Source organism: Pezoporus flaviventris, unplaced genomic scaffold, assembly GCF_033815535.1.
Source record: "Pezoporus flaviventris isolate CSIRO_AGI_PZ_B2104156 unplaced genomic scaffold, CSIRO_AGI_Pfla_v1 ptg000013l, whole genome shotgun sequence".
Classification (NCBI taxonomy): Eukaryota; Metazoa; Chordata; class Aves; order Psittaciformes; family Psittacidae; genus Pezoporus; species Pezoporus flaviventris.
Genome location: NW_026892561.1, coordinates 4,538,677 through 4,563,428, shown reverse-complemented (window position 1 = coordinate 4,563,428; position 24,752 = coordinate 4,538,677). Strand labels below are relative to the sequence as shown.

Here is a 24,752-nt window from a genome sequence, read left to right as displayed (position 1 = left end):
TTCCCTCTGGTTATGGACAAAAACAATATTCCTACCTACAGGCAGCTGCCAGTGGAATACTAATGCATCTAGGGCCTGGCAGGAATAGATTCAGAATGCGGAGTCTAACTGCATTTCTTACTAGAGAAAAATATCTTATCATGGATCTGCAGAAATGCACCAACTTCTTACACTGTAAGTCACAACGAAGCCGATTTGTAGTTAAAGGTAGGAAAGCAAAATGATGGTAGAAAGCCTAATGCGCAGATTTGCCATTTTGCATTTCGAGGCGGCTCACACTAAGAAATGCACCCTGCTAATTGATACACAACTGCCTGGATTTCAGCGTTTCTGAACGGTTGCTTAAAGGAGAACCATCCCAATTCTAAGAATGGCCACAGAGAATAACATGCACACAACTGATTTCCAGTCTGTTTTTAGAAACATATTTACAGAAATGAAGCTTGATACTCCACATAATTTTGAAACAAATTCAGACTGCCTAATCTTAAAGATAAATGCAATGCAAATTTCTTTCTTTCAAAGGAAGATGGAAGCACAGAAATGAAGATTTTCACTTTATTTTGACTGTCACAGTCCATTGACAGTCAAAGGCTTGAGTCATCTTCTTTGAGCATCTTCTCCCGTCTGACAAGGTAGCGCTCCCAACCCAGCAGATTTGTTACTCCAAGGGTGAATGGACATGTGCTTTTCTATTCCTATATGTTTGCAGTCTGGAGTTAGGACATTCACTCTGTTTTGGTAGCATGCAGTAAGATGAAATTGTTCAGTTACAAATAAAAATAAAATCAGAGTCTTATTTACTCTCAAAAACCTGAGATTTTCAGGGGCACCAGCATTTTACACTTTACTCCAACAGGCAGTGAGGGGTACAGCTAAGCTTTGAAAATTTTATCGTATTTCTATTTTTTTAGACATAATTTTAATTTCAACTCTAATAATTTTGATCTCAAAGGAAAACTTTACTATCTTTTTCCTTTTTTCTTTGCTGCCTAATTTCCCTTTGAAAATTGAGAGTTAATCAAGACTGGAGAAAAACCACTGGGGTATGGCAGGCGTTCTGCTGTTTGCTATCTGTTCTTTAAGTTTTAAACACATAAGGGTGCTAACCAAATCCTTTTGTGGTGCCACAACACAAATAATTAGAAAATAACAATCTTTGGAATTCTCCCTACCCCCTCCTCCCTTCCCCTACCCAGTTGCATGACCAAAGCAGGGAGCTCTTGCCCAGCCAATTCCCAATGACTTTAATGAGCAGCATAAACAGTCTTTGGACTGCCTTTTCATATGGCACTCATGAAGTAATTATTCAGTTCCTTGCCCAGGATTGGGTTAGACATATCAGAGTCACTAGACTTCAAAGTAAAATGATGATCTTTGGAGGAAAAACAAAAAGCTGCAGGTGCTGTAAAAGATCAACGGCCAAAAGAAAAATTAAGTGATCTGACTTGTAGAGGAATGCTCAAGTGAATCCAATTGCAATGTAGTGTTAGCTGTGGTGACACACTGTGGTGATCGTTTTCAATTGCCATCAATTTGCAGATGTAGGGATACAACTTAACGATCTTACAAATTTTCAAGCTTGTGTATAGAATTCAGAGGGCTGGGCCCAAGTCCCAGCCTTTCAGGAAGTTAAATCTAAATTTTAAAGACCTTTGAATCACAAAACCTGATTCCAGTTCAGCTTTGGAAAATAGCGTTCAGGTACTCATTGCCACCACTGCGAACACTACATCTACCTACTGCTGCTCAGTGTTTGAATTTTATTCTTAAAGCTGGATGTCCCTATTTATTAACTGCAAGAAATCAAAAAAAACTCTGGAGAAAACCTAAGGGTGTTAATCATAAGCTGCAAACTCCTCTTCTGTGAAGCAGCCCTTTCAATTTGAAGGCCTTACTGACTTGTTTCTCTGTTAGTCTAAGCCATTATTTTTCTTCTTGCTTATTCATGTTGACAAGTGGAGCTGACCATCTTCAAAATTCTGAGCTCACTTGTGACAAAATAAGTTCGTAGGGTTTTTTCTTGCACATAATTTTATATTTGATTCACAGAGCATAGAGTGACAGTGAATATGTCAGATGGTGTTATATATTTTTTACAGACAACTGAATGGGTTTTGGCACAGCTAACACAGTTTCAGATGCTGCAAAATAAGTTGTGTTTTTATTCTTCCTAATATGCACTCAAATGTTCACCAAATGTTTTTATTGTTTTTAACACCTCAAGGTTTTCACTTCTACCAATACCTGGTTTCTTCTTACGTATAAAAATACTGTATAATTCAATGGCTTTCCTAAAAATCAGGAAATCTATACATTTAGTATATACCTTTCAAGGATTAAGGTTAATTAAGTATCATCTATACAGATTGCTATGGAATTCAAACAATATTTAACTGTACAAAGATTGCTTGCAAAATCTGCATCCTTTACAACATCAAGGGGAAAAAACCCTTAATTTTCTACTTTTATTATTTTTTTTTTAATTTAAATAATTAACCAATGAAGAGACAGGTTAATTTCTTGGTTTTTTTTTTGGAGAACCTCTGCATTTTGAATGTTCATAATAAACATAGTACTGGGTATGTGCAACAATACTAAGCAATGAGACCTGTGCATCAGATATTATGTCTGAGGGGAATGATCTAAGATACTGAAAATACCCTAAAAACACATTATTATTGTTTTAGAACATGAAAGTCAAAACTTAGAAACAGAATTGCATGAGCAAATGAGAATAATTCCCCACATTTCAAACATGCATGGACGTTTCCCCATGTTTCAAATATTCAGGGAGAACTTGCTAAGAAAGGTTTCTAACAAAACTGTATCGTGAACATAATGCAATGTTCTGACAAGGAAAATCCAGTGGTGAGGAGAAACAATAAACAGAAAATAACAGCGAGAAATGTCTTCTGCCCTGTGTTTGTGGAATACCTTAGAGAAATGTGGTCCTTGTCCACAGGCCAGTGTTCTAGGTCCTACAATAATAGCAATAACAAAAACATAATGAAATCATTCTACCTAAAACCAGAGGGAAATGTTTTAATAACTGAATTACTTTTTAAGCAATTTTGCAGTAGACAACAGCACATCCTGAAATGAAGTGCTGTTGCAGGTTCTCCAAACCTCAATATAGTTTTGTGGGAGGAGGTTTTCTGCAGTGCCATCCATCACTCATCACTTGTCTACCTCCCCTAAACATAACACAAGCTCACACAGCTGAAAGCAGAATCCAAGTCTTTTACCAGGAGCAGGTACAAGTGTGGTCTTCAGTGGACAAGCAGCAAATTTACCTTCTTTTCTCCCTTCAGCCAACCAAAGCCATACTCCCTCCTCTATCTTTCATTTATTCTGTCCAATTACTAAATCTTAAACTGCAGCTCTTTTCCACTGAAGTAGCAGTTCTAATACTGAAATTATTCTATATAAACTCTATTTTAAACTGCAGGGATAATGAATGGTGATTTCTTCTGCTGTCAAAATATGATTTTCCTACTGACCACAGGTGTTCCAGCCATGTATTGCTTCAAAAGCAGTATCTTTATGCAGTGCTTATAAAGGAAAGAAAAAGGAGAGGAAGAACAGATTACTTTCCACAAAAAAATACTAGAACAAGAAAAGTTGTAATCCTCTGAAGATGTCATGAATGCAAGAGAAGGATGCAGGAGCCAGCATTTCTGTCCTGAAATGCAGGTACTGAAGGGCTGGGGGTAATACTCTGATATTAGGGAGAAAACAAGAATATATAACCCAGAAGAAAGCGTATCACTGACCGGATCAGAAAGGAAGATAGTTTAAGAGGCTGAAAGATGGAAACAAGACTCACACACCACAAGCATACCAGCTTCAAATTGGCCACAAACAGGGTAATGTAATGACTTAAAATAAATGACCTTTTAAATGACCTCCTTCTGCCAAAGAATTTCACCAAGCAATTTACCGTTATCATAGCATTTTAGTCTTTATGTCCAAATTCAGCATTTTACTCCATTATTCTTTTCCCATCTCCACTATAATCTGACATACAAGCCCTCCAGATTATGTTGTCTGGAAAACACATACTTACAGGATCATATAGTCTATAAAACTGAATCCTTGCAATGTTTGGAGCATGTGTTGGCCTGGGAATGAGGGACCAACCTCAATCCCAAATTCAAGTCCCTGAACTGCACTACCAGTAAACCACTGGGTCAGCTCTAATAGCCTCTTAGCCTCAATTACCTAATTAGCCTTTTCTTCAGTCTCCTCTTCTCCCTTTCCCATCTGTTCATCTATTCCCACCACTCCCTGTTCTTCTGCAAGAATAATTTTTAAAATCTATGTTAACTTCATTTAGGTTAGTCTCAGGTGACTTCTCCTCCATGCAAGAATAATTTCTAAGTCTCATAAGAGCCCCAACTTGAGGAAGTATTTCAGTAACATCTGAATTCTGAAACCCATGTTTAAAATGTTGATGCTTTCACAGTCTAAATGCAAAGTTGAGATTGTTAATGTATGTCATTTTGATGTCAATTTTAACTAATTACCAAAGGAAGAAGAATGGATATGAAATAGGTTTTTACCAGTTGTAGCTTGGTTGAGGTTGATTACTGAACTGCCCTTAGCAAAATCTGAAACCCACTGGAAGCCTTAGCCTTCCTGATGTATATTATTGCTGATAAGGATCAGAGCACCTCTGATAGTAGATGATATATGAGCAGGATAAAGGCAAAAGAAAACAGGAAATTGTCATCATGGATCAGACTTAGTTAGCTGAGCAAACTTGCCAATAATATTATGCTTTATCCTATCGTCTGTCTCCATGCAATGAAGACTGAGTTCGGTAATTCATTTTAAATGTCCCATTTCTTATGCCTTCTATCACCTTGTTCATTTTTTCTGCCACAACAGCATCTCAAATGGCTTCTGTTATGGAATTGCCAACAGCAACATTCAGGTTTTTTCCTTTCATTTAGAGGATAAGATTTTTGTGTGGTTCCCTCCACATACTAACTTCTCATTTATCAGAGCTGAACCTTCTTTATCCATTTGAGTAACTTGTTTAGATCACTTAAAAGTTTCTAACAGTGTGCTACAGGCTTAAATTACTAAAGTAATTACATCATTTGTAAGTGTTACTACCTAACCCTTCACCTCTCTCCCTAGATCATTAATAAATGTATTTAGCATATGACCTGATAGGTAACTTTAAGAAATGCAGCTGATAGCCTTTTACTGTGATGAAAACTGACCACTTAGCCCTCTGCCTTTTTGTTTCCTTGTCAGTTTTTGATCTATGATGATACTTGCCCTGTCACCATATGTGACTACTTAGCCTTTGTAGCAGAGTCTTGTGACAGACTTTGTCGCAAGCTTTTAAAAAGTCGATATACATTATGTCAGGCAGCTTGCCTCATAAGCCTGGTAGATGAAACTTAAAGGTGAGGAAACATTCCTAGGAATTCCCAAGGGGAGAGTGCACCTTGGTATTTGGTGGAATAAAAGGGAGATAAACAGAAACGACTGGTGATCAAGCCAGAAACACCTTCTTTTGGCACATATTGCAATCATATTTCTGAAGGGCATTTCTGTTACAAAGAGAGTTACTTCATTGCATGGAGAAAACGTAGGAAGTCTAGATCAGGTAGGTCTGAGTCAGTCCAGCTTGTTTAGTACCAAAATACAAAGGTTACACCTTAAAGAAAAAGGATACATGAGTTAAAGTCTTTTACAAGATGTGCGAGTACCAGAAGATGCTTAAGCCTCTCTGATGACCTGAGACCCTGTGTCTGCTTCTCAGCACTATGCTTATTCTTCAGAGGGCCGAAACAACAAAATCCGTCAGCAGAGGAGCTGATGGGAATCGTGGGTGAGAGCACCACAGACCACAGAGTACCCGCAATCATGGCTAGAAGCAGCATTACATGTGGCTAGCATGGACACATATGGCTGGAGGAGGGAAGAGCAGCTAACAAAAATTCATTACACGTATTAGGATGAGGTTAGCATAGCTTCAGTTTGGCTTCGCTACCTGGCAATACTTGTTAATCTCAAAGTGTGAATGAAAGGAGGTTGAAACAAACCACTGGTCTTGCAAGATGAAAATATTACTGTAACAATTATACCTCAGGGACTGGTTAGTGCTACTCTGAGCACCTAGCTTGTCACACTTCTCTTTAGTCCTCCTTCTGAAAACACCGTTTATTTTACCATCTAATTCCTTTTTGTAAGTGGGGAAATCTCTAAGCACAAATACACTCAGGACTGGTTTCTGCGAAAGGGATGATGTCAGCATGTTTGTAGTGACCCCCTTAAATCTGACCCTTGTTTCCATTAATCAAGTCCAGACGAAAAGAGCTATTTTATCCTTTTCATTCTCCTTTCTTTCCTACGTGGCTGTGACTGAGCACTATCAGAGGCAGGGTGCTGGGATTGAGGGACTTTAAGTCTGATCCAACGTGGCCATTTGTATTTCTTTCTGTGGGCACATTCACAGTCACGAGAAATGCAGTGAAACATGATTTTTCCTTGCTGAAATGTTCTCATTAAAGTCTCTCACATTGCTATCTTCCAGGTGTTTTATTATTCCCTTTTAAATTCCTGTTCCGACCATTTGCAATGTGCAGATGTAATGCTTACCGGTCTAAATATAGGATAAACCCCAGATACTTGCCAACCCTCTGGAACAGAGCTTGGTTTTAATGAGAGTGCATATCTTTGTTAGCAGTTCAGCTAATTCATTCCTAAGCTTCTTCCAAATTCTTTTATACATAAATCATGTGGGGCTGATGATTTACTGCTTTTTAATTAATCAATTTGCTCCATCTTCTCAATATCTGATAGTGCCTCATCTTTATTTCCAGAAAAGAGCAGGTACCTCCAAACTTTGTTTGCTATAAAGACTGATTTATGATGAAGAATCACCTGATTTCTTTGCATGAGAGCACATAATTTTAAAACATGTACAAGACATAACAATGTGAGAGCAAATAAATTAAATTCAGCATTGCAAACTTTTTATTTTTTCCCCAGGCTACACATCTTGCTCATACACAAGTTTTATTCTCTGCTCCTTCACATTGCTTCCTTCCTTCTTCCTCTGTTAAAAAACTACTTTATAACATCCTGCTCTCCTTCGGAGTGTCGCAAATTATCTCTCCCCAACCATGCTCACATTACTCTTGCTACAGGGACATCCTGTAGGTCTCCTATTTCTTCTCCATACTGGCATGTGGCCTATTGTTAGCAATGGCAATATTGCTTTTCCAGGGCTAAACTTGCATTGTGCTGTGCAGACCTGCTTTTTGTGTCCTCCATTTACCCCTTTCAGCGACAGCGCTCAGAGCTATCATATTAAACACAGACTGGGGGGAAGAGGAACCTGGAAGGAAAAGTATGTTTTTCTTAGCTAAAAGGGAAACAATAAATATGGTAAGCGCCTTTCTTGAAAGTGAACACACACGTGCAACAGGACTTCACTACTCTACTCTACTCATAGACCAAGAGCTATTTCTTTATATAGTACCCTCACCCCCAGCTCTCACACATGCTGATCTTGCTCCTACTCCACTGCAAGAACAAAACATTTAGATGGCCACCTAGGCATTAAAGTTCTTATCTTAATGGGGGAGGACGACACACACACCTGAAATTTCCTTGTTACTTAAATTCTTTGCTATCATACTCACAGTGGTGTTTTTGCCAGCTATTACTGGTTCAGAAATAACCTATACAGGCTTTCTTCCACAGGTAACAGAGATGAAACCAATACAAAGGTGCTGGCCTCAGTCTACAGGGGAAATTTCCCTCCTCCTGCTTCTTTCAAACATTCCTGGTTGCTGACCCACAGAGTAGTATTGATCTGAGAAGAGACTAAGTATCCTGCCCCCTCGGTCACTTCTTATTTACAGTAGACATGGAAACATGCAAACAGAGGTAAAAAGCTCAGAGCAGAGGGACCATGCAGCCAGAAGCAATTGTACACACATGGGATTTCCTATCCTAACACAAAGTTAAAAAAAATGAGATGCTGCAATGGTTGGTGCTGTTGAAGACAGGAGAAAATGAAAAACGGCATGTGTTGCACTAATCTTGTTTTTCCAAGCTGTATGCGTGATATCAGCCAGGCCACCCCAAGTTTTCACAGTAATAGTTCCAGCACCATTTTGCTTGATAGCCCTTTAAAAAAACATTTATTTTAAGAAAAGCCTATGTTTTGGTTTGTTGTATTTTTTTTCTTTCTCTCTACCTGAACAGACAGTGTCAAAAATGGAGCAACTGCAATCCTTATGCATATTTTAAAGTACTGTCCCATTTCACCGCGCTGAGTTTGTTTAGACTACAAGAGCATTACCTCCTTTACCCTCTTCTGCAGTATAACTAGACGTGATGTTGAGGCAAAGGGAAATGTAGGATACATTTTGCTAAATTACACAAAGTTTTATTTGTCCTTGACAAACTCTTCACATTCTCTTGCTGCTAAAGGTAATGGCAAAGTTCTAGACACTTTTCTTCCCCTTTAGACTGTTACAAAACATAGCAAGAGAATGTAACACACTGCTCACAGGTCAGCAAGGAGGCTGATACACCGTGAGAGTACGGTAAGAAACTGCAAACACAACGTGACTCACAATATACAAGTCAGGGAGCACTAATGCAGTGCACAATTACATGTCTTGCCAACAGAAGTATTCTTTCTGTGCTCACAGGAAATGCAACCAGTTAAAAAAACAGGAGATCTTCCCTGCTCTTCGCATCTCAAAAATTCTCTGAGACAAATCTACAGCAAACTCTGGGAAGAGGTATGGAGATTTAAAGCTGGTAGTTTGATCTATAGCAGGATCTATATGCACCTGCAAAAACTATGCCTTCAATGATTTCTAGCTACACACAGTATGGCTCCAGAGAAGTTACTCTTAAAATCACTGTTCAAATATTTGCATTTCCAGAGCCTAATCAATGAGGTTATCTAAGCAGATGTTTCACTAGCTGCTAGCCTAGGCACATAACCCCATATTCCTAACAGTGTGAAGTGTGATGCCGTAAGATTACAGATTAGGAATAAGTGGGCAGATAAAACCCTAGAAGAGAGTCTTAGGTCACAGTCTCTATTGATAAAATTAAGAAGAGGAATTACAGAAAAGATCCTGAGATATTATTTTGTGTTTCTTAACATTGCCTGCACTGATAAGCCCTAACAATTCTAAAACGCCATGTGAATATTGAGTCATACCTAAAAGGCTTTGTGAAAACTCTATGTAAAACAAAATACTATCAATTCTATCAGCTTTGTCTTTCTGGTTTGCAAACAAAATATTAGTAGGCAGCAATAATGTTCCTCAGTTTGTTTCAAGCTTTTATATTGCTGTTACCACCAGCATGTTGGACTACTCTGCATATAAAACATTAACTTATAGGGAAACCAGTAGGACTGTCATGGGCTTATACTTTTATTTTAAGACAGGTTTCCAGAGGATTATTTTACATGTGTCCCAGGAACTAATCTGTTTCACATTTCAGAAGGTTTGGCACAAATACTAACTTCTATTTTAGACAAGTAAAGCTTTGTAGGACTGCCGCTGCAAAAAACAGAGTCTATATCACAATAAGGCTTAAGCATTGAAAAAAAGCATGTAAAAATCTTCCAAATAAGTGTCAAGGAACAGTAATAGTTGTGCTTAGATAAATAAAAAGGCAGGTGCAAACACAAAGCAGCACACATATGGGATACAAACAGTTTTATAAGCAAATTGTCTTCAAAATGCTCCATGTTCTGTGTATTTCCAGGAGAATCACAGGACGTTTGTCAATGGGCTTGCAGGAAATGTTTGCAAGAGTACTTGACATATAATTTATACAGCTATCAACTTTAACACACAAATGGTGAAAACGTAGGTTGTAATAACCTTAAATATTTAAAGGCTTTCTAGCAGGAGTCACAATTTCATATCTGTTGGTTTTTTTTTTCATGCTATACCATGTATCAAATGTAGTCCCTCTGGTCTTAAAATGGCACAAGAATGTATTGAGGTGTTTCCTATATACATAGAGATGTGTGTGTTAGCTACTATATTAACATTCTAGGAAATTTAGTCATGTAAGACTGAAATTTAGCCGTGTAATGCTGCAGATAAAAGGTATGGCATTTTCAGTGTGATAATAGGGAAAATTTGATGCACATACACATGCACTCAATTAGAAAAATTGCATCAAGCTATTACTTAGCATAGTGTTAAAGAATGGTTTGAAATGTTTATAGAAGACTTTGCAACAATCTCATTGTGCCTGCAGTTGTACGTTAGCTTAGCTTTAAGCAGATGCACAGCCCTGCTGAATGTGAGCCACAGTTTTAAAATAGGATTCACAAATTAGGGTTAAGCATTAACAGACAGGAAGGTAGATACCATTTCCTATTCCATTAATGACAATAAAAATTCAAACATGGTAAAAAAGAAATTCTGGAAGGTTTTCATAGAATCATAGAATAATTAGGGTTGGAAAGGACCTTAAGATCATCCAGTTCCAACCCCCCTGCCATGGGCAGGGACACCTCACACTAAATCATATCACCCAAGGCCTTGTCCAACCTGGTCTTGAACACTGCCAGGGATGGAGCATTCACAACCTCCCTGGGCAACCCATTCCAGTGCCTCACCACCCTCACAGGAAAGAATTTCCTTCTTATATCCAATCTAAACTCCCCCTGTTTAAGTTTTAACCCGCTACCCCTTGTCCTATCACTACAGTTGCTAATGAAGAGTCCCTCCACAGCATCCCTATAGGCCCCCTTCAGATACTGGAAGGCTGCTATGAGGTCTCCACGCAGCCTTCTCCTCTCCAGGCTGAACAGCCCCAACTTCCTCAGCCTGTCTTCATACAGGAGGTGCTCCAGTCCCCTGATCATCCTTGTGGCCCTTCTCTGGACTTGTTCCAACAGTTCCATGTCCTTTTTATGTTGAGGACACCAGAACTGCACACAATACTGCAGGTGAGGTCTCACAAGAGCAGAGTAGAGGGGCAGGATCACCTCCTTTGCCCTGCTGGTCAAGCTCCTTTGGATGCAGCCCAGGATACGGTTGGCTTTCTGGGCTGTGAGTGTACATTGAAGCCTGCTCAAGTTCATTTTCTCATTAACCAACACCCCCAAGTCCTTCTCCTCAGGGCTGCTCTGAATCTCTTCTCTGCCCAACCTGTAGCTGTGCCTGGGATTGCTCCGACCCAGGTGTAGGACCTTGCACTTGGCATGGTTAAACTTCATGAGGTTGGCAACAGCCCAGCTCACAAGCGTGTCAAGGTCAAATTTTGAAAGTTAACAGCCTACTTTAAAAAAGGAAGCCCACTTACTACATTAAAACACACCAAAACAGAACAACAAATATTCTTTCTATGTATTTTCATGCATTATTTGTATATAACACCCTATATATATCAGGATGGTTGGAACTAGATGATCTTAGGGTCCTTTCCAACCCTAACCATTCTATGAGTCTATGATATACATGTAATACTTTAAGTCCCACATTCTCTAAAACTGAGGATATAAAAAGAACAAAAGCTCTTTGTAGATACATGGACTAAAAGTGGGGAAAAATATGATAAATATTATGTCTTATAGCATTTTTAACTGGATGTGATCATAGTCATATCCCGCTCTGAATCTCTGTCACAGAAGCATTAAACTTGATGTTCATTAACCATGAGGGCCTGGCTAGTTAAACCATTTACAGCAGATATAATACATGTTCCATATACAGTAATCCTAATGCAGATAATGTGAACCTGCAATAGTCCTGCTGTCCAGATCAGTGGAGTCTCCCATAAGAAGATGAGTGTGCCTGGTTTGTGTTCGTCCCATGCTGACTGTAGAATGTGGACACATGTTCTCAAGGGAACAGGGTAAAAAGGCCAAGCCATTCTCATAACTCAAGCAAACCAAATCTGAACCCAACTTTAAATGACAGATCAGCTTGCACTGTTGCTGCTCTCAAACAATTGCTAGCATTATTAGAATACAGTATGTATTTAAAAGACAAGACACAGCTATGTCACACAGCCAGCCAGTACAAAACCTGCCTATCCCTGTTATTATTTTGAAATTACTACGATTAAATTGAAAACAGACAATATAAATGGATACATAAAAACCCCCAAAAAGTGTTGTTTTAAACTGAAATTACAAATAGTGGAAGGGAAATTAAGTGACCTCAGGAATACACAGGAACAGCACACGACAGCAATAACCCAGTGCTTTTGTTTCATATCTGCCAGTGCCTGCCCAGCTGGAGGCTCTGATTTCTCAGATAAATGCACTGCAACTCACCATTTACCCCACAAGAACGAAAAAAAAGCCCTGATCAGCTGAGGGCTGTCTATTATAGCCACACAGTGTCCCAGGTTTTGCACAGTCAGGGTAAGCTCTTCAAAACTCTATAGGAGAAATGCGGCAAAGCCAAAAATGAAGACCTAAGGAAAAAGCTTATAAATGCAACATTTCATACCTCCTGAATGAATACACAAGAAGATCTCTTCTCCCTGGCAGCTGCCTCAGAGAGAGCTAATGGAGCTGGCAAATTCAAGAAAGATAAGAAAGGCAGAGTAACATTGCCTATTAGAACAACAGATTGAGCTGAGAAAGGCAAACAAGTCCAGCCAAAAGGGATCACGGGTCTCAAAATGTTCTCCTTTTCCCAACTTAACCAGTTTATTTTATAAAATATATTACCTTTAACTCACATCCACTTCACGGCTGAGTGTACTTGTTACAGGTTAGCTATGCCTTTGATTCCTTTTCAGTTTCTCCCAAGCAAACACTTCTAAATGACTCATCTTACATCTCCACTTTTCCCAGAGTCGTGTCTCATGATTTCCTCCCACTTCCTTCCACCACCGTAACACATTTCATCAGCAAAAGAAGCAAAAACCTATCACAGACTTCCTTTTGGAAGCCATAGCCATAAAAGAAGAGCTTTTACTTAGAACAGAATCCTATCAGAAGTGTTATCTATTTACTCAAACCTCACAATCAGAGTAAAGACCTTACACACAGCTTAAAACTTTGCATATCGCCTAAATTGTTAGGCCATGTTCTTCGGTCATTGTTCACCTCGGGGCTATTGCTGGTTTGGATCAGAAGATTTTGCCTTCACTTTTACCATCACGAGCTGCAAGAGCTATCACTTCTCCCATCATGCCCTGCAAAATCATCCATGCAGCTTTTCCCCTTGAAGGCAGAATGCTACTTGCTAGCCAGCTGACCAGGGAAACATTAACAGAAAACATACAACCGACACTTGTACTGACAGAGACTAGTGACTGGCATAGTTCAACTTCAATAGTTGCAGGCATTACACCAAGTAATATACTAAGCCAACCTAAAAAAACAATAGTTTATATAATAGTAGTAAAATTAAAGACCTCTTTGCTATTTTCCACTGTATCTGGCAGCCTTGAGCCTGCAAACACTCATTTATTAGCATTTAAACATTCTTATTCCATCTCAGAGAATGATGGTGTCTATCAATACCTTGCTATATCTAACAAGCTTTTTAAGGCCAGTTTCAGGCATGTGAAGAATAATGAAAAGTTCAGAAATTTATTTTGATTTCCTGCAATATGCTACCCAACAGTTTTCTGTTGTGTTATATGACCTTTCTGCCTAGCTAGTGTTTTGCTATTGATTTTAATTACTCAGTTTAATTTACTGCATGCCAACACAAAGCTGTTTACTCCTACTTGCCAAAATGTTGTTGTAGTCTCCCAGAGGAGGGCAAAATGAGAAAACCGTATATGGTTTACAGTTACATGCTATTCATTATAAAGAATTTAATAGATTCACTTCATATAAATGCCACTGCTCTCACATGTAGCCACTAAACACACCAAAACAACATACAGAAAGGAAAATGCTATGCCAGTCAAAGAAGTAGAATATAAAAGCCTGAATTTATGAAAGGTTTTTGACTTGAAGCAATTTAGATTTTCTACTTCGCCATTCTTTAGTGGACAGGTGAGGGAGTTAGGACCCGATGCTACTATTCGGCATGAGAAAAGAATCATGGACAGACAAATGAGTCCTAGAACCACAGAATGATTACAGACACAGGGAAATTCTACTTTACCCCCACAATCCAATTGCATGATGAGAAACAGGGAATGCTAATTTCTGCCTACTCTTCTCTGGGTTCCTCTTCTTGCTTCACGTCTCAGAAAGGAACAAAACAAAACACTTTGCGAGAGGATCCTAAAGATGTTAGCAGAATGTTCTTTTAAGGGAAATATGTTGGCATAATAGAGGTTTGCAACACTAGAAGATGAAGGAAGCTCACTTTTAGGGTAACAGCCTAGTCCTTTTATCCAGGCAGCACATTTATCAGTCCAGTTACTCTATAGGTAGCCAGATGGAAATAGCAGGGCAAGAGAAAATCCTGACAAGCTCTCTGTTTCTTAACTACAGTTTAGAAAACCTGCATATAGGTGAATAAAGCCTTTATTGCTTAGCATAGCAAACTTTAAAAAGGCAACTCAAAAATCCTCATACCAGCTAAACATTTCTCCTAGATATGCAAATTTAGAAAGAAAGGGGTAATTTAGTTCCCATATCCTTATTTTGAAACCTGCTTCCATTCTCTTTCTTTCTCTATCCCTGGCCATGGAATCCTATCATACTGGGTATCTATAGACTAAAGAAATTGCCTGAACTTGCTCTGCTGAGGAATGAGAATGTTTTTTGGTGCATTTTATCATCATCAATTAAAAGTGTGCATTATACTGATTGATTTTCATGGTTTTTAAAAAACAGGTTATCTACTAGCTCTTTGAGTGCAATTATATTTTAAAAATAGGACCATCTGATGATAGTACTGTATTATAAAAGCTTCACCAACTTTGCCCGATTGTAGAGTGCTCTTGAAGAATGATAAGATTTTCAGACAAAGTTGTATATTAAGATGACACATGCTAAGAAAATGAAATTCTCTAAGTATCTTGTTTACAGCGTGAAATGAATCTCCTGTAGGACCTTTGAAAACTGTCTTTTGAATTAGGAAAAGAAAAAGAAGATTAAAAAATACTAAAACCATTAATTTTTCATACCACTTTCTATTTGTTTATTGCAGTTTTGTTTACCATAATATCCTTCCAAAATTAGAGATTTTAACCCGAGTCTCTCACCACTACAAAATATTTGTACAAGTATAAAGTCAAACTCTCAAAACAACACTTGTTCAAAACCAGAATGATTCATGATGAAATTATGCATAGCTTAAAAACTTCTTATGACCTTGATGTAAACTATAAACTGAGCAAGTCTTCCCTAAGATCTAGGCCTATGTTTGCTCAGTGCAGGGACAGATCTTCTTGAAGGCTTCCATTAATCTACCCAGAGATGTATCAAAGTAGGAAAGCTTATCACTACTTTTTTATCTTCCACTGTACTTTGTATATATGAAAGATCAAAATGGGTTTGTATGGGAGACTCTTCCTTAGAACACTGGCTGATAGTTTAAAGCTAAATATATAGAAAAATCTCAAATCAAAATGAAGTGTACCTGCTCCGTGCCCAATACATACAAAGAGTTAGGCACCTCTGAATGTGAGGCAGCAGAAAATGCCTAGGACAGGCAATTTCACCTATTTTGTACCTCTAAGGTCACAAACTTCAAGCAGAGACTATCCCTTTCTTTCAACATGCAAACACTGGACACAGTAGCAATGCCTCTTGTTACACATTACGTGTAGTTATGTTAGTTACAGCACTCACACAGTTTGAAGGAGACCTGTGATTCTCTGCCTAAGAGGTCTACCTTCATGGGAGTGACAACCAGTTTGCTGTTGGCTCAGCTTGGGCAGGAAAAGCTTCTGCTCCTATTCACGTTTCCATTTTGCAGGAAGCGATTAGATTTGTTGGTAAAGAACTCAGCAGCCCGGTGGAGATCAGCTGCACAGGTAGACATTGGTATGGTTCTATCTCCAGCTACCTTATACTCATTTTCTGCAAAACTTAGAAAGTTCTCTGTACTCTGATCACACCCATCGGGGTCAGCCACAACAGGCTGAAGAATGCCCAATTTACAGGCCCATTCAGAACCCACTGCATAGGACTTGGCTACTAACTTTATTATGACTGAAGCACGTATGGACACATCCAGTCATAGACCTTTAAGCATCCAGGAAATTCAGAAGTAAAAACGTAGGATCTTAGAGATGACAAATATTTGCAAACTTGCAAAGCTAGACAGCAGCTCTGAAGAGACTTTGACAACTTCGCTTCTATGCTTGGGTTTCAAGAACTAGAATCAGGCAGGATTCTCACCCAAGTTCTTGTGAAGATTCATCTTCTAGACCAGACAACCAGCAAAATGTTAACATACCAAATGGCAATAGTACCAAAACATAGCAGACTTCGAGAAAGCTCATTAACAGTCCCACAGGATTTGAATAAATATGAGGCAAAACCGAATCAAAAATAATCCAATATTCAAACCCTTATTCCCGAATTCTCCAGGTGGCACTGTGTACAAAATTATACATCTAAACTTAACATCTAGTCTTCCAATACCCGGCATTATCCAAAATGCCAAACCTGAAAACATTTACCAGCAGGTGTAATGCCTGCTATCATTAGCAGCACTGATCGTGGCTATAAGAATTATGCCCAGAATTAAGTTTATAGTTGCCAGCACAAGAAAAAACCTCCCACAAACTTACCATGCTTTTTCTAAATGTATCAGTAATAAAATGTCAAACTAGACTGTGAAAATTCATGTAGATTCTGAAAACATAGTTAGCTTTTGTCTTTTTTTACATGTGTGCTCTATATAGATCCAATGAGGAAATGGAAGTCTGCTTTCCCAACTATGTAAGAAATAAGTTAGCTGCACTGCATAATATATTGTCCCATCCTGCAGAATATTTATTCACCACTGGTAAGTAATTTTTAAGTAATATGCACTCATGAAGCCTACTTTTATACTTACTTTCTATGGGTTACAGTCCTTTGGTAGTTTGGTGCTTCTAGTTACAACCATGATCATCTGTTCTTTTTGCTCAGCAATATCCCAAAGTAAAGTTTTATTATTAGGAAAACATAGTCAGTAATAAAACAGACTATTTTTTTCAGGCTCAAATGTGTATTATTTTATTATCTTTTCCAAGAATTTGTAGGTCTGGTTAAATAAAAACATGACACTTTTCTGCTGCTCTAAAATCGAGAAGTGTCCTTGCTTTTTTTGGCAACTGTAATAGATAATCACGGAATGATCTTTCAGTAAAAATAGCTCATTAGCCTACACCCCACTCCATGCAGATGGTACCCGTACCAGAAAGAAAACATCTTCACACCAGGCTCTATACCCAGCAAGGCAAGCAAAGTACAGGTTGTTTCTTATTAGCCCACAAGTATTTGCAGGGTGACTCTTGCAAATCAGTGATTGCATTTCTGAACATGCCTTTCATGCAGCTGATCTTGCTGAAAACACAAGGCACTCCCACAACAGCAATGGTAAAATGCACTTCAGAAGACCAGTTTTCAGTTTTGAGCCCTACTTGTGCTGCTTTATGATATCTGAAAGTAACTTCACCTTTCCAGGTCTTCATCTCCTTTTAAATAATAGCACTTTCATCTTTTAAGCTAACTTAAACCAGATAGATTATCTCATCTGTTGTATTAAAAATCACAAGTTTGTCAAGGAACTATTTCGTTACTAATAATCTAAAAAATATTGATTTTAAAAGGAACTTTCTTTTATTTTTAAAAAGATAACTGCTTTTCTACAGGTTCTGTAACTACTGAAGACTCTGTGTGAATCTTTAGAACATATTGTTCTTGGCCCTAGGAGACCAGTGGAAGTTGCCTTATACCTGTCTGACATTTCTATGTGGATCACAACAATGAAGTTCCTAATGGGGCATAGACTAATAATGAAATTCTAGTATAGAATCATAGAATCATAGAATAGTTAGGGTTGGAAAGGACCTTAAGTTCCAACCCCCCTGCCATGGGCAGGGACACCTCACACTTAACCAGGTCACCCAAGGCCTCGTCCAACCTGGTCTTGAACACTGCCAGGGATGGAGCATTCACAACCTCCCTGGGCAACCCATTCCAGTGCCTCACCACCCTAACAGGAAAGAATTTCCTCCTTATATCCAATCTAAACTTCCCCTGTTTAAGTTTTAACCCGTTACCCCTTGTCCTGTCACTACAGTCTCTAATGAAGAGTCATATGCTATGCCTTTTTTAAAAACAAAACCAAACTAAAGTTGGGATTTCTTCTTTTTTCCTTGAAAAATCATTACAACTTTCCCCATTCTTTCTTCTGATAAATCAACCTTTACCCATAACCAGCTTGGTGACCTTTACAACTTCTGAGCCCAGAATTTCCATTTCAATAGGCCATGTTTTTTCTCACAATAACCCCAATTCTCTTTCCTCGTTAATAAGTTGCCTCTGGTGCTGCATTAGTCAATCCTTTCAAGAAGCCAGCTAGCAGGGCCAGAAATTGGAAGTTCAAAGGTCACGCCCAAACTGATATCTCCCCAGTGGCAACATGAGATGAGCAATGACATAGAGAATGTCTTTTTTTACTATTATTATTTAATAGATTTAGCATTCTCTGCTGCTGATAAAATTCCTCAATATGACGTTGCAGCATGTAAACACTTCCTATTTTTATACAGTATCTAATAGTTATTCTGCTAAAGAAACTTAACTTTTAAGATTCATACTCCTGCTTGCATTGCATTTGAAAATATATTGGACTATTTATTCCTCTTCCTTACTCATAATGATATGCTAGATCCTTAAAAATGGTATCACTTTTCTTGCATGAAAGTGGGCTGTCTGCCAAGTTCTGGAATGTAGCTCTCTAGCTAGACTTAGTCTTCTTCACTATTTAGAAGATACGGATCTGTTATTTTAACTGGAATACATTTCACTATATACAGATTCTTAAGAGCATATGAGAAGTGCAATTATACACAACATACTGCTTATCTTGGTTTAAACTGTTACGCACTACCTGGACAATACAGACTTGTTTTTACAAACCTTCAAAACCAAAACAAGCCAAAGATATATAAAAATTACTGTCTCCATTAAGGATTGTCAGGCTTTCTCCCAAGAAATCAAAGACTCCTTAAAAAACAGGTATCTTTTGTAAAATGCTCAATCCCTCAGACAGAGAACTACAGAGCAAAATACTTCCTGGACATACGAAGAAGCTTATGTTCAGAGTTTCTTGTTATGACTTATCTCTCTGGAGATGCTATAAGTCAGTGTCTATTCCAACTACAAAACCTTTTTATATGCTCTGTTCAGTCTGGTTATGGAATGAAAAAAGGCCATTTTATGTCTAACAATCCGATTCAGAATAAGGCATATATCTAAAAGAAAGATGCAAACCGGGCATGCACACATGCATACAGTAATCTACTGCATGCGGTCACACAACCTAAAAATCCCCCCTAGAAAGTAACTACCCTGTTTTCTGCTGTTGCTGTCATCTACAAAATAAAGCTAATTTTCTTACCGATACATACATACACACTTCTGTTAGAAGCTGCTTTGCAAAGATGGTCTTGTGAGATTATACTTTGACGTTTGTACTACAAAGTCCAGTTCAGCTTAAAAATTATGAGGGGGGGGCAGGTGTGTCATTTATTTTAATAATAAAAATTAAATTAAATAATAGGGAGTTATCTTTAAAAAGATACACATATGTAAGAATATTTTTAACTTTTTTTTTTACAGAGTTATTTTTTCATTGACATTCATAATTTCACCTTTTAGAATGCTACAGCTACCGTGCTGGTACCAAATAGCCTTGTATTATACTATTTCTGTAAAGAAATAAAAAGGAAAAGGTATGTTATAATAAATTGCAGAGGTGAAGGAACACTTATGTTACTGTTTCCATTGCAATATCATAGCCTTGCTAATGGCAGCTTGCTGTGCAGTTAGAAAAAAAAAGGAAGAAAGAAAAAAAAAGGAAAGAAAAGAAACCTGGTTAATTAGAGTACAGTTACTGCTTTATTGCAGCATTACTGCTAAGTGCACCGAGATGCCTTCCCATAGGCAGGTGCCGGTGGTTGTACAGCTCATTTAGCCTGGGTGAGTAATGTCAGTTCAGGAGGAGAGAAAGGCTTGTGTCTTCAAACTTTCAATCTGCCTCCATTATCTGTGATCAAGGTGGAACCACAGGGGAGTGGAATTACTGGCAGGTCTAGGACAAGTGAAGAGACAGTGAATCTATAAGACATATTAATCATCTTTCCCTTCTCTTCACTGGCGCCAGCCAGAGCCTCCGACTCCCCGGCGCCAGGCAAATGGATTCTCTGTCCCCACAGGTACAAGCGAATGCCTTTCAGGGGCAAGACATCAGAATAATAATTACTGACACTGCTGAGATCAGCCCTAACCAGTCCAAAAGGGAAGAGAAAGTATGATGGGAGAAAGATATTGCCTGAAGTTTCATATCACTATTTATGGCATTAAGAGATTTTCCAATTACATTAAGGACTTTCAAATTATATCATTCCATACCTGTTGTTTGTCAATACTGCAACAGCATCATCAACATAGAATGAATGTTTAAAATCTTTACAATTCCTTTTTAAAACATCATTTGGATCTGTTGCCAAGGTGTGAATATAGAAAAGTACATATTGCATCACTTATATTACAACAAGTGTTAAAATTCAGTTGGTATTAAAAAGAACATGACCCATACACGCATAGCTTTGTTAAATTCTGAAACAGAACACAGCACAGTTTTGGTATAGCCATTCCTAATTACAAATATGAAATAAGCATTAGTATGAGGATTATTATATACACTATGCATAATAACCACATATGTACATATATACATATAACCAGATTCATTTTTAAAGCATAGGCATAATTCAAAATCAACTAATTTAACACAATGTAACTGATCTGTATTTTATTATAACATTTAGTATTTTTAGTCCCTTTCCTCTCCAAAGCATTATTTATACAAACAATAAAATACAGTGTATTACCAAATTCAAGTAGAACAAAAGGAAAAAAAACACAGAAAAAAAGTTCTGTTTCAATTCAGTAACTGCACCGATATCTAAAGAGATCAGAATAAGAAAGAAGTCAATTTGTCATATTTTACACTATAGAGAATATCTTACATTACAGCACAGAATATACAATATATTCTTGGTTCTGATTACAATCAATTCAATATCTGACTGTCCATGATATCGAGCTCAATATAAGAGTAATACAACAAAATGTCAGATTACTAGCCATAATTACATGACAAAGCTGACTCATTAACATAGACTGACTGATGAGCCCTCCAAGTAAACACAAAACTTGACTTCAAGAGTTTACATCATAAAGTATCTGACCTTGAGTTCAGCTTGGAGTTCGCCACACACCTGCAGCCACCTAAGCAATAATAATGCTAATATTTGTCTATATGCCATTTTGTGTTAAGTACCAAAAATAAAGTAAAAGAAACAGATTTCAACAGTAACATGTGTTCATTTATTTTCAAATCAGCAATTCTGAAGTTTACTGACACACAGTAGAATGAAAGGGAATGACTTGAAAATGTAAAATCAAATCAAATCACTGCTTTCTTGGCGATCAGCTGCAGCAGCAGCCTCCAAGTCAGCCAATCAGCATTCACTATTGATTTTTCTGCTGGTCTTAAGTGACTTTGGACACTGATCAATGTTTTAAAAGAGAAATATAAAATCTCATAAAGCAAAATGCACATCTGACTAAAGAGCAGCAATGAAAGTGAAAGTTTGCCAAAAGATAAAAGGATGCACATATTTAACGATATTCAGGCTCTCAGAACACATACAGCCAGGCTAAGAGCAAAATTAAGCTCTATCTTTCTTTGGTGAGAAATGTAGAATTAAAATTTCTTTCACATGCTCTGAAAACTATTTAGAATTTTATCTGCCAGGATAAACAAACACTGTGCCCACAGCGGTTACTGCTGTTACAGATATATAGACCCCAAGCAGTTATAAAATAGCACTGCAAGTCTGTTGTTCCATTTTTGAAATAAAAGATGTTTCCAAAAAGACGGTTCACGGCTATTATATTATTTTCATACTCCATTGTTTATTGTAATCTGTCTTATCTGGGTTTCTTTTAATGAAGACCATGCATTTTTCAGGACATTCATCATTAATGAAATGCAAATATTTTTTTCCAACTCAGCTGCATTTAAGCGGGACCCCTGATATAAGAGAAAGCTCAGCTAAGACCCTGTGGATAGATACAGTGTATTCAGATATCAGCTGGCGTGACAGTGCCTAATCCTGAGTAACGTGCCCAAGAGCCAAGGGAATGCTATTTCTCTCCGTTGTTCCAAACAACAGATGCTGTCAATTAACTTTAAGCAGCGTCCAAGAAAACCCTTTTGTTATATTTTGCAGTATTATGCAGAAAGTGTCACCTCTGGAAATGAGGGAACAAGCTGTTTTTCATTATCATTCAATTGTCCCAATCAATCTGACAATTACAAAGAGAAAAAGTCTTAATCACTAGACACATGCTAGTTGCTGCTAGTTTTACCAGCTGCAAAGGAAAAAGAAATGGAAAAAGATCCAACACCCCCCCTCCGACAACAGAAACAACAAGAAACAAACAGAAAAATTCAAGAACAGTTTTCCTACTTAGAGATATAACCAAAAAAATATACCTGCATTAGGGTAAAAGATAATTAAATACACAGCGTTATGATAGGTATGGGAATAGCCATAGCAACAAATTAGTAATTAAATCAGCTTATGCTGTTGATTTACTACGGCTTTTATATAAGTACCATTTGCTGTGTACAAAGAAACAGCCATCAGCATCTTATTCATTTGAATACAAGAAAAGTTGTTCATTACAGTTGTGACTAGTGAATTTCCATATAATTAAAGTACTGTGTATATACAAGCAATGTAAGAGCTTTCTGGGAACTGGTGAGAGAACGAGTCTAAATACAGATGGGAACATTCATTTATTTTACTTGATGGACTGAGGCTGCAGAAAGGCAGCATCGTCAGCCAGGATGTGGGCAGGGCTAGACCTACTGCTTTGGTGACTCCCCTCAAAAGTCTCAAAGAATAAATACAGTAACTTCCACTGGATCAGAAAACTCCTTTTATCTTCTAATCTGTACTTGAACTGACAAGGAGCATGCGTAGTATGCTTTGTGCACAGGGAATGTGAGCAATATTGCACCGCTTCTATGAGGAAGGATGCTCACACTCAGTTTCTAGTCTGAGTTTAAGTTGTTGCTGAACTGACCCAAGTGTGATACCTTCACCTGGCCTGCTCATGCCACAACTCTTCCTGAGAAAACAAAGAATAGCTCAGTGCCTCATTCCTCAGGGAGGCACAAAGTCCCTACGTAACGTGTACTTGGACAGTAAACAAGCAACGGATTCAGCCTGCCATCAGGAGTTTGAAGGATATAATCTACCTTGAATTCTACAGAAATGAATACTATGCTATGGCAAAAAATAATTGTGCATCTTTTTCAGTAGTATTAAAATGTTCCCTTCCCTACCATCACCCAGAATAGAGCAGCAGGCAACAGCTTTTGGAACAGAACTGGCATAAAGACTCATACAGTGACACATGCACTAGATGGTGAGTGACATCCATTAGAACAGGTATTCCAGTAAATGCCAGATATGTGACATTGAAAGTATCTTTCTGATGCAAGTCTTTCAGTATACACCACTTATGTTTTGTCATCTCTTCTCAAACAGCTCCACTGTCACTAAAAACATAGTGAACATTCAGTATTCACAACCACGCTGCTCTGGCTATCAGCATCTGTCTGGCCACTAAAGAAGCCACAGATGGAAATTACTGCAGAACTATGAGCAACCTTGTCGAATCTCTCTGCCTTGGTGCCATTCTTGAAGGAAATAAGGGTAACAAACAGCACTGGTCTACTGACATTCTCTTCCAACCCACATTTCTAAGCCTCTGCACATTTATCAAAAAGGTCCAACTTTCCCTCACCTAACTGCATAGGTTCTTACAAAAAGGGGAATTACTTCACAGTGAGATCAGTGGGCCCCGCTGCAGTTCAGGCAAGATATTTGTTTGTGCTTACACTCTGGAGGCCAAGACTATGATTTTGGTACATAAAAGTGGATTTCAGGTTTTGTCCTCAGGAAATTTGCTAGTCACAATAATTCCAAAACACACACCTAAAGATATAAAGATCAATGCACAAAAGAGATTCGCGCAAAGTATTAAAACAAAACACGTATCTTACAGAAATCCATAAGACTTAGATGAGAAGGAAACGTTGCACCTGAGGCATGGAAAAAGAAAACAGGTAAATCTTTTCTATAAGAAAAGAGAACTTTCAGGTGCTGGATTGGCAATCACACATGCACACACATGGAGCTTTACCCACTCAGGCCAACAAATCTATGAAATTGCAGTAATGGCCTACAAGGAAATGAACGACAAGGTGGGGATAACTCAGAGGAAAACAAATAATTTGATTTCTAACCTATTTAGAGAGGAGATCTGAGGACACCATGGGCCCTCCAAAGGCCACCTGCCCAGGCTGTAGAAAAATCTCTTCTGTCTAGAGCCTGTCTAAAACCATAACAAGATGCTGATACAAGGGGCAGTTGGGTCCTGAGAGTTTTCTCAAGAGGTGCCAACTTTCAGACTGGCTGTGAAGCTGCTCTTTCTTCTTGGCAGACTCTTCAGACTTCTGATCTGAACTCTTCAGGCTAGTTCAAGTTTTACAAGAGGC

General features: G+C 38.2%; 1 protein-coding gene across 7 annotated transcripts in view; it reads right to left on the bottom strand.

The window, feature by feature from the left end:
• Positions 1-24,752, bottom strand: part of LOC133268341 (BEN domain-containing protein 5) — a 951,280-nt gene that overhangs the window by 571,359 nt on the left and 355,169 nt on the right. The window lies entirely within an intron of this gene.